Genomic DNA, 12,879 nt, shown 5'->3' with positions numbered 1-12,879 from the left:
GGCTAAATTAATTCTACATAAGATACCTTTATTAGTGGCTGGAAGCTGCTGTATTTAGAGGAAACTCTCCCTTGCTCTGTCCATTGGAGTAGACAGAACTTTTCATAAACCTGCCTTAGAATCATGATATAGCAACAACTACAGTAGATGTCACTAGACTTATACAGAGGAGGACTGTTATTTCCCTAGCTAGTGTATATCTGCTTTCTGCTGTGCTACACCCAGTTATTGTGTGCAACTAAATATAAAATGTAATCAAAGACCTCCCTCTGTGATGGTATATGGTGCTAAAAAGGCATATGTGGTTTATTGGAGGGTGGGGAGAGGCAGGGCAGGTTGAGGGGTGCAAGCCACTTTGAATGTCTTTCTAAGATAAACTTTACATTTCCACACCGTCTGGTGTGCAATGACCTTGGAGCCTGACTGTTCTCTCAGTAACCGTCAGTTGCAAAGGCAAAAGTACTCAGGTAGTTGCACTCCCTGCTGCAGCAAGCTAGAAAGCAAAGGAGAGCACAGGCTATCCTTCACTTTTAAGAGGATAATCTACCAGATTATACATCCCTTTGTCTGTGTGCTTATCTTTTTATCTCTCTTCCTCCTTGTACAGAACTGCAGAACTGCTTAAGAATGCACTGCCATCCACAGCTGCCTCATTGCCTCTGTGTCCCACCTCTCCTCAGATTTGAAATCATTCTCAGAATCCCTCCAAAGGCCTATGGAAACATGAAGTTTCATGTTCCATGCCCCTTCTATTAACACTCTCCACAACCTCCTCTCCCTCACAAAGATTTTTTTTTTTAAATCAGGTAATCATTTGTAAACATTAGTTGTACACAACTACTTGATCTGCTCCTCTCTACCACGCTGTTTTTTCTGTGTAACTGCCCAGTTGCACAAACATCGTATATCCCAGATGTCCAAAAGAAAGAATTTACACCTAGGTATCTTCTATATAATGACACAACATGCAATTCCTGTCCTCTGATAACAGACATTCCTTTATCATATGAAATAGCCTAGACATTCAAGACTGACTATCACCAACTAATATCACTAACTCCAAGATAACAGAAATTGGCGTTCACCTATATACCTTGGATGTACAAGACTACAAAAAGGGATACTGCTTCCCAGTTTTACGTGAAGGACAGCCAGAAAGAACAGAAATTGGGTGAAGCCCAGTCATTTCAGGAAAACCAATGTTCTAGCACCACAAGAAAACCTCAACAGTGAGCCAGCAAATGTGGTTTGTGGGTGAACTTGTAATTGGAAGTCCTCTTGACTGAGTGCTTCTCATGAACATATTATACAAAATAAATAAAAAAAGATTTCCAATCATAATGGCAAGAATACAAACTTTGTGAAAACCATTAAGTGGCTACCAATATGCTAAAAGCACTTTACTGAATGAAACAGGAACTGAAAAAGAATGCAAAGAGATTCTCTGCCCCTAAGCTTAAGGTTTAAACTAATTTCTTTTAGCTACTGTACAATGATACCTGTGTGGATATCATTGCTAGAACTGGCCCATTAAACCCTGAGTTCCATGCCAGAAGGAATCTCCAAATCACCCTTATCATCATCTTTGGATTACCTAGATATTGGCTATCTATCTTGTGTATTTATGAACATCAAAATATTTGACACATTTCAGCATCTTACTGCAGAAAAAATACCAGATTTTCTTTCTTGTTAAACTCTCTTGCTTTGCTACACAAGTACAAAATGCATAAAGGAAACATGTCTGCCCCTTCTATGACCATGCATGCAAGGAAATAGTATTTTACAGGATACAGCCTAGGTCCCAGCTCTGCTCATCTGCCTGCCACCTCTGGAAGAGTGTGAACAGTGGGGTTCTGGGTTCCAGCCCTTTCCCTTGCATTCCTGAACACTTCAGCAAGCACTCAGCAATCCTCAGACCTGCCAGGGATCCAGCTGCAGCAAGAATCAAAGCCCAGGTCTTTTTTCTCTAATGCAACATTGGAAGACATATTCAAGAGCCTCCCCTTCACCTTCTCCCTCCCATTTTTTTCTCCCCATGCCTGTCAACTTTTTTGACTGAGTACAGTATCACTGGAATTGATTGCACAAGACTCACCTGTATGCCAGTCAAAATGTTTAACCTTCCATTCACCCACACACTCAGAAACACATGATCTTCTTCAGTCACCCCATGATTTGCAGGTAGGGAAAAAGTGAACAGGGAGGCAGCAAAGTAAGTACAGGGCTTAAAATGAACTGAACTGAACTGCTCCATATATGCAGACGTTGCTAAACAGCAAACTCCTTGTTAACGATACACCTTATTTTACCTTCAACCCACAGTGACTTTATCACACCTCATTCGTAAAGTCTGGGTATGAATTCTTACAAACCAAATATATTTCATTTATTCATACTGGTAAATCTTTCCTTAAGGAAGCTGTCCTGCTAAATCTGTTAGGGCTGAGACAATGCCTGTAATTGTGCATCAGCATAAATAAAGGCCCTAAGAATGGGCCACTTACTCCCACGGAACAGGGACAGGAGATCAGCACCACACATGCTCAGGAAACCTACGCTGCCCCAGAACCAAAAGCAGTGTAACCACATTCGCCCAAACCAGCATTTGAGCTAATGGCAATTTGAGCCTATGGCAATACCCTCACTGATACCTAAACTATTTGGCAGGCTGCTGCTGCTGCATTATGCCAGGAAACACAAAAAAAAATGGGCTTTAGCTCAGAAGCCTCAGTCCATTACATGCCAGAGAAGTAAGACACAGCATATTTTACAGAAAAACAGACTAGTAAGTAAAGAACCCCTTAAAAAACAATTACTCTTATGGCATGCCACTTTATATGCATACAGCCAGTCCCATCATAATATCTAGCCAATTTCAGCCAACAAATATCCCAACTGTGGGAAAAATTTTGGTCACAGGTCAGACACTATTAGATCTCTGGAAGATGCAAATGTGAAATTGGATCTTCCTCAGTTCTACTACTCACAGAACTATCTGTAATTCAAGAGAGAGACACAAACTAGACAAGGTGCCCTGGCAGATCCACAAAAGTGCTGGCTTACTTCTTTTCCTGGTAGCCATCAAGTTGCAAAAATGACGGCTCTGTTCTCCAGGTGTGTGATAGAGCAACTACTGAAGACATTGAGTTTATTAAAGATATTCATTCCAGACAAAACCCCTTGCTATAGAATTTTGCAGATTTCCACAAATTCGTGCCACAGACTTTTTCACTTTCATTGCCTCATCCTGCCACTAAAAAGTAAATATGAATCCATATTATTCTCACTATCCAGTTAGCAGTGCTCTTTGCTTTTAATTCCCAGCAGGATCAATTATCAATGAATAATTAACAAGAGTGTTTGAAAGCTCAGAAATACAGCCTAAGAACTAAAATGTTTTCAGATGAATGCATGTGCTTTATTAATCAATTTTGCAGTGGCTAATCACAAACTACTTCTTAGTTCTCTTTCTGCTGGCCCAGATTACTATCAAAGCACAAATGCCCTTGCCAAATAATTCAGAAAGGTAATCATGTCACTGAGTCTACAGCTTTTTTACCTCAGAGATCAACTTCAGCCTAAGAAATGAAAAAGTCATATGTTTTCCACGAAACAAACCCCAAATTTAAAAATAACCTGGCTTTTAACTATGGATTTTGTCAAGTTTTCCCACTGTATTTTATGTTCTTGGAAGCCACAATATGTAACAGTGTAAGTGATGTGAGAGAACAGATGACAGGACAGATTGCCATGTTGTCTTTCAAAGAGACAAAGATTCAGGGGTGGAAAGGAAGGAAACTTTCTACAGTCAGAAATACTGACACTGATTTCCTATCTATGACTTAGTTGCTAGGGTAGGTCCTTGTAACTGATTTGTTACCAGTAACGTGGTCTATGACCTACTGATGAGAAGAGTAGTCTTAAAATAAGACCCTGCAGAAGTGCTCCTTCTCTGTAATAGGTAGGGAAAGTGCATGTCACTGCACAGCTGCAAATTCAATCCCTTTTGACAGTTCTGAATCTTGCCCTGTAGGCTCTGCTGGTGATTGTAGCATCAGGATTGCCAGGCCTTCACCCCTGAAGCTGGAAGTCTGATTGTTTATTGAAGGTTCAGTGACAGCCTTAAACCCCCCTCCATGGCCTTGTGTCTCAGAAGTTTTATTTAGGGAAATTGGGAATAACTGAGGTTTATGCGGATGACTTGTAACAACTTCTCTTAGCAACTCTAGTTGCTGCTATCTAAACTGGCAGGACTCTTCTTTTAGATTATTTTGCTGTTTCAGAATTTGTGGCCAGATTTGATTCTTCGGTTTCCCCTGTATCTTCTGTGTATTGGCTAGTGGTTTCGTGTACAGTCCCAACTGAAATTGTGCATGCTTGTGTCGAGAGACACAGGCATCAGCTGATCTTTTTTAGTGCTAGTGGATTGTGTTAACCCTAGCCACTGACAAATTCCAGGGTACAAATAGTGAGTCACATCATAAACATTGTTCTGCATTTTCAGAACATGGGAATGCTGTCAAGAATTTTTTTCAGAAGTTGTCAAGAAGTTTTCAAAACTCAGGTTGGTGAGACATTAGGAAATATTTCTCAACTGTATGTCAGTCAAATAGCAACACTTGTGCTTGGAGGTCTACTGGACAAGGAACAGAGAAATTAAAGGTGTTGTTCTTCATAAAAGACTATAATCGAAGGGGCAAAAATATTCCAGAAATTCATCGCTAAATTTATAGAATTCTTAAAAGAAAACCAAAATAGTTCATAGTTCCTGAACTATATAGAAATACAAACATAATACTCAAAAGGTCAGTGAATTATTAATATAAGTTTTAAGCATGTCATGGACGAAAAAGTATTATCAATAGTTAGAATTGTAATGGCTGAACCTAAATATTAAGTACTTATGAACACATATGTTAACACTTTACAAACCATTGAAAGTTTACTTCAGTGCACCTGCTTAAGAGCTGACAGTTAAGTAACAATAACAACATTGTCTACACCAACCGGTCTGTACCCTTCTCAGATTTCAAAGCATCTGAATTTTCCTGGAAAATTTCAAACTATGATTCTTCAAACACTCTACTGTTTCCTGAAAGTTCAGAAGACTAGCAATCAATATCTAGAAACACTGAGGGAGCTTTGACAGTAATTGATCTCATTAAGGACAATTGAAAACTTTCTTGAGTTTAGAGGCATATGCATTCAGTCTTGAAAAGAGTAAGTATTTGGTAGCAAAACACAGGAGGTTGCCAAAATTTTCTATCATCTGTACTAAAAATGTCTCCATGCTTTTTCTTTTTTAATCTACAAGTACAGTATGCAATGTTTACAGGAGGTAGTTACGTATTCAGAAAAAAACCTTTCTATGACTATCAAGACATACAGACCTCCAGCCCAAGTGAAGTTCTCTGCAGATGAAATACTAGTTTGGCATTATTTACTTAATTATTTCCATTAAAATGAAAAATTTGAATACTCAATTCTCCCTTTCTTTTTCCTCCATATAGCCAAATTTTCTTTTATTTTTAATAGGTTCATTTAAATGTGTCTGGTATCTTTTCAATATCTCTCTTGTTGGAAAACGCACTGAGAAAATCTGAAAGTTTCTCATGCAGTATACCACAATCTTCAAATGTAGAAGCAATACAAGAACCATAACGCTCTTTCTTGATCCTCCTTTGCTCTCCAGCTCCACAAACAATGAAAAGCCAGATCATTTGGAGGCATTCATCTGATCCAACACATCACTAGAACAAAGAGGTCAGAATTTGAATCCAGGCACAAAGACTGTTTACTGTAACTGCCATCTTACTTGCAGCGAGACAACTCTGGTCTCCACCCGTCACAGCCTGGTGATATACTGCAAGGTGATTTCCCAACCAAATGCTACTGTTACAGTCTCATAAGCTAACGGCAAATTAAGGATTCCAACTGCACATGCAGCAAAGGAAGCAGCCTACTTGACACTCAGGTCCTTTGCCTTCTCAGATATAGTTTTGTGCTGTGTTGGCTTTGGCTTTTGTGGAACCCTGATACTTACAGCCCATGGCAGAAGGTAATACATAAACCTGAGGTTTGGTTTTGGGCCTTTTTAAAAGCAAAAACTTTTGTTGAAAAATTTTATGTAAACACCTACATTTTATTTTAGCAGATATTGCGAGACAGAACAAAGAAGTGAAAACAGACAGTAAGCAGATTAAACAGCACAAAGAAATACTATTTATAGTTAAATTTCCTTTTATGGGTGGTAGCCTATTACCAGGTTTGGAAAAGGATGTTTACATGAGGTTTAAATGCTCGACAGCTAGACATAATTACAATAACATATTGTACCAGCTTAAGAACTATCAAAATTGCCAGTGTGGCCATTTCAGATATGTGTGTATCCATTTTTGCATGCACATCATAATCTGAGACATCAGAAGGCACTGTTTTTCCTGTAATTATGCAGACTGGCTTATTTTGGCCAAATTCCTTTGGTATTGTGAGCGGTATTTGTGAGGATAGAAGCAAAGCCATATTTCATATCGTTAATTGCTTGTTCTAACTTATGAACAGGATAAATGGAGGTCAGGAGGGAGTAAGCATGGCAGCTCCAGAATGTGCTCCAGAGTTCTTTTACAGCAACCAGCATTTGAACTGGCATATACAAACACTACAAAAATTACACTTATGTGAGAGGGATGCTTGTGAGAGACTCCTACACACACTACACAAGAGGAGTTTGGTCCTAGATAAGGGTTGGGGGTAGTGTGCTCATTCTCATCTTCCTCACTGGTCCCAGACTTCAAGATCAGGAGTGAAGGCACACAAAACAATTTGGTATTTGAATTGTGCTAAACCTAGGAAGCGTGATAAAATTGTATCTTTTTCTTGGAAACTGATGGTCACTAGAAGAATTTGTGCTGGCAAACAAGTATTTTGATTAAATCCAATGTATATTTTCAGCTAAACAGCTTTTAATTCGCAATGGGCCTGCTCTCCAGTCCTTACCTCTGATCACTTATGTTTTCCAAAGCAGAGTAGAACTGTGCTGTTGTAGTTTGGTAGCATTTCACACTCGTTGCATGGTGAAAGGTTATGGTGAAAGGTTGCTGAGAACTAAGTCCAGGTGGTATCACAGGCCTTGGCTTGTTATACTGAGGATTTGCTAGGAATGCAACTACATTGGTGCAAATCCTCTGTATTGGCAGAGTAATCGACCACACACACTATGCATTGTCGCAATCCACCTCATTTTCCAGCAGGGATTAAATTCTGCAACTCAGGCTAGACAGAGGAAGACTATGGACACAATCCTTCTACCAAATGCTGCAGGAGCACACAGCCCCACACAAATGGATGCACTTAGTCCCTTCCCCTTCCCTATAGTAAATCCATCCTTGAGACCTATAGTAACAGTGTAGAAAAAGGATAGGATAGGAATTTATGGTCAGTTCTTGCTTTGTTTCAGTTTTACATCTGAACACAAAGATGGATAAGCTTCAGACAGTTTAAAACTTTACATTACTTTATGTTCCTTTTTTGCCTGGATCAATTTTGTTTAATTATAAAGTTATATAAGCTTTCCTTGCTGAATTTTGTGTTTTCCAAAAGACTAGTTGGGTGTGGCTAAATCTATTCACTGACTATGTTTAATGAAACTGTGGAAATTAAAGAGGGAAAAGGTTTGTCTTCTCTATCCCCCTTCCACACCATTATTGTTCTTTCCAGTGTTCTTTGGCGTGTATTCTTCATATGTTCGTCAAACCTAGTTATAAGCTTTTTTACTTAAAAAGAAGGAGCTGTATGAGGACACCATTTTGAGTGATGCTGGATAAACAGAAACTGTCAAAGTAGAGTTAACAAAAGTTTATTTGTTAGAACCACTCAGAAATTCTGATGTCTTTTCACTCCTGTTTCTGAGCCCCAAAGCAATGGGAGATTCAGGTAGGTTTGCCAAAATTAGGAATGGATTCCCTCTGCGTTACTTTTGTATATTAAAGATTTGACATTTCCAGAACCTAACTAGTATTTCTGCTTAGGCTAAAATATTTCCCTGTTACAACAATCTGCCAGTGAAATCCTTTCTCTCTCATGTAGTTTCCAAGTCAGTATCTTTACCCAGACAAACCTCCACCAGTCTTAAGATTTGTCTAGTATGAACACAAACTGATTCACAGTGGTGATTGCTTCAGTGTTTAGAAAATTATGTTTATAACAGCCTATAAAGATGACGTAAACCTTCAGCAAAAGGCTATAGCATGCCTTCTGACGTTTTATTCAGCTGTTGCTCTGCCCACAAGTCCCACTGAACTATGTACAGTGTTGGGTGTGGGCTTGCAAAACCTCGTAGGAAAGAACTGAAACCTTTCACTGCTCTGGAATGATTTGTTGTATTACAGCTTAAAGCCATAATAAGGCCTTCTTAGAAAGGCTCTGAAAGCTGTCAGTAGCTAAATCACTGTGAATCTGATGTCTCAAAGAAGCAGCCACAAGGCCAGTAAAATCTTTGCCACACAGAGGTGTGGAGAACAGGAGTTCCACCTGCCCTAACACCAAATGACAGGGAATAGGAATGCAAGCCAGAGCTGGTCACAGCCTGCTGGAAGCTGTGGGCAGAGTCAGAGGATACTCAATGATGCAATGTCCCTATCTGAAGCCTCTTCCTGTGCGACATGGCAGTAAAGGGCTACAGTAACCACAGACATAACCCTAAGACCACAGAGAGTAAAATATTAAAAGCATCTATTTGAGACAATAGAGGGTAAAATATTAAAACCATCTCAATACACTGTAGTATAATGTGCCATTGGCTTCCAGGCCTAGCTGGAAAGACCAGGGACATTACTTTGCCAACGTGCTCATCGCCACCTCCCATATGACCTCCCTTGTCAACACAGCTCACTTAGCAGAACTGAATGCACAAACACTCCCTGTTCCACTACAGCACAAAGGTCTATGCTCTACTAACTGTCAGCGAGACCTAATGCTTCCAGGCACTGGTTGAAAACATGTGTTAGGACTTTCAGAAAGTTCAGGCAGTCTAGCTCCATCCTATATGTTTAGTGGATGCTGAAGAGGATAAATGCATCAACCATCACAGAATAGATTTTGCATCACACCTCTACAGAACAAAAACCTCTCCCAAATCTATTATCCTTTAAGAACTCAGATGTATAATGGAAGACATGAGTCATGTGGAGCTACTATAGTCAGAATCACATAACTGCAGTTCATCTGCAATGGTGCAGCAATGAAAAAACTCACAATTGTAAATATTTTTGTCACCACAGTATCTTGTCTGAATGGGGAGCAATGTAATCACAGTCTTGACATCATGACTGGTATCATCAGTCTGTCTTGTGACTGGGTTCAAGAGCTACTGTAATAAAAGTTACACAACTGTCAGCCAACAATTATTCTTAATAGCAAATTTAATAAAATGCTTTGGCATCCAGTCCTGGAAGCCTAGAACTTACACAGCTTCTCCTTGTCTATTCCATGGGTGCTTTGAAGGATAGTATCACACTCTTCATCTCTGCTTATAGCTTCAGCACCTGCAATTTTGCACAAAAAGAAGCAGCATCTTAAAAGCATAAATGAATGCATTTCCAAAATCAATAAAGAGAATAAATCAAAGTTGGTGAAAGCAGAGCAAGTGTGCTGTAAAGACCATTAGCTTTCCATACTACTGCCTAACTAATTTAAGGCTGAAACAGAATAATCATACTTTAAAAAGAAGATGACTTACTAAATACTTGGTTTTTTTCTGAATTAAACACGCAGTCTTAGTATCCAAGGCATAGTTCTAATGTAACAAAAATATCCTAGACCCAGTAACTACAGGGCAGTGAAGAAACAGAAAATCCTGCTTTGGCTGGCATGACAAACTAAGTGAATGGGACTACCCTCAGCCTAGCAAAGTTTTCTCCCTGGTAGCACTGAGAAGCTTCCTTGTGCTGGACCCAGTCTGGGATTAAACATCAGAGTTCAATTTCCAAAACTGTCAGTCAAGAACCTTTCACACAATCTAAATTCATTTTGAAGTGCTAAAGGAAATACATGAAATAGAAGTCATTCAGTGTTCACACAATGCAGCTGATTTAAAGCAAACTATATAACCTGTTGCATGGGTTGACTTTTATCTCATGTGGGTTTACTTAGCAGAGCTAAAAATGTTAGCCAATAAAAGTTTTGAGGCTGTCTTCTGAACAGACACAGACGATAACCTTGTGAGCTCAGCTGTCTGCTCCAATTGCCTTACAAATGATAGCGTGTTTCAGCACAAGTTACAAGAATTTAGACAGTTTGTTTGTACTAATTGAAATTGCACAACTACACACTCCTGCACGCAAATCCTGTGGAATCACTGTGGAGGCTTCCACATTGGGGTTCTAAATATGAGTTACCAGAACTCTGAGTAAACTGTTCCCGAATAGAATAATCCTTCCATTCCTAGGGAGTAACTATGGCCCAGCAATCTTTCTTTGCCCTGGTACCACACGTGCAACAAAGGTCATTCTCTTTCAAGATTTATTCCCAATCTTAAAATTTTGCCAAGTTGTTAACAATCTTTGTTCCCTTAACGAGGGGTTCACAATACCAAATGTCATTTATTTTAAAGGCCCAGCTCCTGGAATCCTGTGATTATCCTCCCACATTTCTTTTGCAAAATTAAGGCACAGAGTATGCTGGTGCTTGACAGTACTCTAAAGCAATGATTTATGTGCTGAAGGCAGTCATATTGATACAGCATGTATATATATATGCAGCAGTATTGAGACAGTATACAGCAGGTAAATTTCAGGCTGTCATGACTCCACAGGAAAGCACATGAAATAAAAATCATCAAATGAAGAAAGCAAATTCAACAAACCCCACTTCTGTTCTGCTTTTCATGATCTGGGGGGCTAGATTCATTCAAGTACCCTATAGTGCTTGATTACTTATGACTTCCCACTATTGTTCTCTTCAAAGAATTCAGTTCTTGTGTTATTGATAGAGAGGTCAGACACCCTGAGGACAGTGTAAACGGGAAGTGTCCTGGCAGGAAAGTGGGGTTTAGTTCCTTTTTAGCTACGATTCAGTGCGAAAATTCTTTGTGGGGAAACCGAAGGGCCCAGTGCAGCGGGCAGACAGAAATGTTAAACTCAGAAGTATACACACTCCATAGAAACATAGAGACTGACCCCACCATCGGATTCACCGTTTCATCATGTGTGTGCTTACTCAGAGGGTGGGTGTCCACACCAAAGAGGGGGACAGGTGGCCTCCTCGCTGCGCCGCTGCTCCCCCCACAAGATTTCCTGCCTCGGCAGCCCCTCAATTCCTGGAAGCGATTTCTCCCGAGGGCAGGAAGGGCGTCGCGCCGGTGCCAACCGCCCGTGAAGAACCTCGGCTGCACGGCGCGGGGGCCGCAGGAGCCCTCGCACCTCACCTGAGCGGCGGCGCGCGGCACCACAGAGAGCAGCGCCGCCCCGCCCCGCCCCGCCCCTCCCTTCCCGCCGCACGCGGCTGTAACGGCCGTAACGGCTGCAACGGCCGTAACGGCACCGCGTGCTCGAGCGCGCTCACGTGACGGCCCACCGCAGCCCGCCCCGGAGGGGGGGCAGGCTGGTTGGCTGACTGGGGTGCGCCAGCCGCTCCGCTCCCCGCCGGCCGGGCCGGGCCGGGCAGGGCGGGCCGCACAGCGCAGCACAACCCAGCGCTGCTGAGGAGGCGGGTCGCGCCGGGCAGAGCGCTGCGGGCGGCGGCTGGCACTTCTACCCCGGCCCCAACGAGTCGCGCTCCGCGCTCAGGTGAGACGCGCGGCCTCGCGGGGCGGGCGGGCGGGCAGGCAGGCGCCGCTGTCGGGCGCTGCCCGAGTCTCTCCGGGGCACTTCTCTGGCCGGGAGTGTCGGGATGCGAGCGCGGGTGACCCAGCGGGGCTGGGGCCGGGCGGGGTGGCAAGCTCCGCCGGACCCGAGGGGAGCGGGAAGCTGCCGGGCAGGAGGCGCTGGCAGCCGCCGCGGGGGAAGGAGCGGCGGGCGGCTGAGGCACCGCGGGGCTCAGGGCGGCGCTGCCCAGCGGGCCGGGGGGCGCCGGCCGCCGCTGCCGCCGCCTCTCCTTGAGGGCAGATCCTGACAGGAGCCCCTGGCCTCTCCGGGCCGCTGAGCGGGGCCGCTGCGTCCCGCCACTGGGGGGGACCCGGTATCTGCCTGGCCCGACCTGGTGTCCCGTTCCTTCCCCGGCAGGGCTAAAAAATGCTGACCGCTCCCCTCCCTTGGGTGTGCAGGCGGTCCTACCGCAACGCTATTGAGCTATTAAACACTGTTAGAAGTTATTATTTCTCTGGTTGAACACGGTGTAAATAGTGCGCTGCGATATTTATTGCTATACCTGATGTGACTTTTACTTGTTCATGGGGGTGGGGGCAGTGGTGGTTTATACCATTTATTCTGGCTACCCCTTTTTTGTGGAAGCTCGATGGACAAAACTAAAATCTGTTTGTATTTCTCTTTCTGGATATTGATCTGGCACTTTCGCCATAAAAATTAAACTTTCCTCTCATATAGATTCTCCAGGCACTTTCTGAATGCACTTTGTTTGAAAAGCAATTTACTGAATTAACGTAGCATGCACAAAGATAACTTGAGCTGACGTACTAGCAACGTAACATCTACCGCATGAGCAAAAATGGAATTTTCCTGCCCTTAGGTTCCTCTGTAATATTAAATTATTAATGGGTCTCTGCATTACATGAATGAAATTTGCAATTGGTACAGAGTGCAAATGCGTGTAGAGAACTGCATACAAGAGGAGTTGGTTATGAAGGACGTGTCTCCAGAAGAACTAACAGGAGGATAAAGTTAGAGAGCCCCTTCTGTTACTTAACAGTTCTTGAGAACCGCT

At 42.5% G+C, this 12,879-nt stretch overlaps 1 protein-coding gene across 7 annotated transcripts in view; it reads left to right on the top strand.

Moving 5' to 3' along the window:
• Positions 1-11,572: 11,572 nt before the first annotated feature.
• The window catches only part of RHOBTB1 (Rho related BTB domain containing 1), a 57,338-nt gene continuing 56,031 nt past the window's right edge, over positions 11,573-12,879 (top strand). For 4 of the 7 annotated variants that reach the window (XR_012836393.1, XR_012836394.1, XM_075758821.1 and 1 more), the window contains exon 1: positions 11,573-11,786. The gene's annotated coding sequence lies outside the window, so the exon portion shown is untranslated. The remainder of the gene's footprint in view (positions 11,787-12,879) is intronic. The other 3 variants (XR_012836396.1, XR_012836395.1, XM_075758823.1) reach the window with 1 other exon arrangement.

This window comes from Balearica regulorum, chromosome 7 (genome assembly GCF_011004875.1).
Source record: "Balearica regulorum gibbericeps isolate bBalReg1 chromosome 7, bBalReg1.pri, whole genome shotgun sequence".
Classification (NCBI taxonomy): domain Eukaryota; kingdom Metazoa; phylum Chordata; class Aves; order Gruiformes; family Gruidae; genus Balearica; species Balearica regulorum.
Note: the sequence above shows the minus strand (reverse complement) of the source record. Positions and strands in the feature narration are given on the sequence as shown.